This window comes from Aplysia californica, unplaced genomic scaffold, assembly GCF_000002075.1.
Source record: "Aplysia californica isolate F4 #8 unplaced genomic scaffold, AplCal3.0 scaffold00942, whole genome shotgun sequence".
NCBI classification, from domain to species: Eukaryota; Metazoa; Mollusca; class Gastropoda; order Aplysiida; family Aplysiidae; genus Aplysia; species Aplysia californica.
Window position 1 is genome coordinate 138,636 of NW_004798212.1, and position 383 is coordinate 139,018.

Consider the following 383-nt stretch of genomic DNA (forward strand, 5'->3'; position numbering starts at 1 on the left):
GGTCTAGCGAGCAGGCGAGTGAGTGTGCATGTATAAAACATCCAAATGTTGGCTACAAATTTACATACATAGCCTTCAAACATCTGTCGGCGTTGTCTTTTCTCCTTTATTTTTAGGTCCGTTAAACTCAACTAATATTCGTCACTTATGTGACCTATTTGTGTTGCAAGTGCCGTGAAACACTTACTGAAAATATCCTTTCTTGAAAACACACGAACGCTCTCACGTTCACTACTCAATGCGTGTGGAAAACCTAAGCGGAGTAACCCCGGGGTACCTTTGGGCAGTTCAAGAGTGTCGTGATTACTTCCCCTTATATAAGTACAGCAGCCGGAAATTGGGTTGAAAAGACCGACAACTTTGTTGCTGTCAATTCTGGTCAC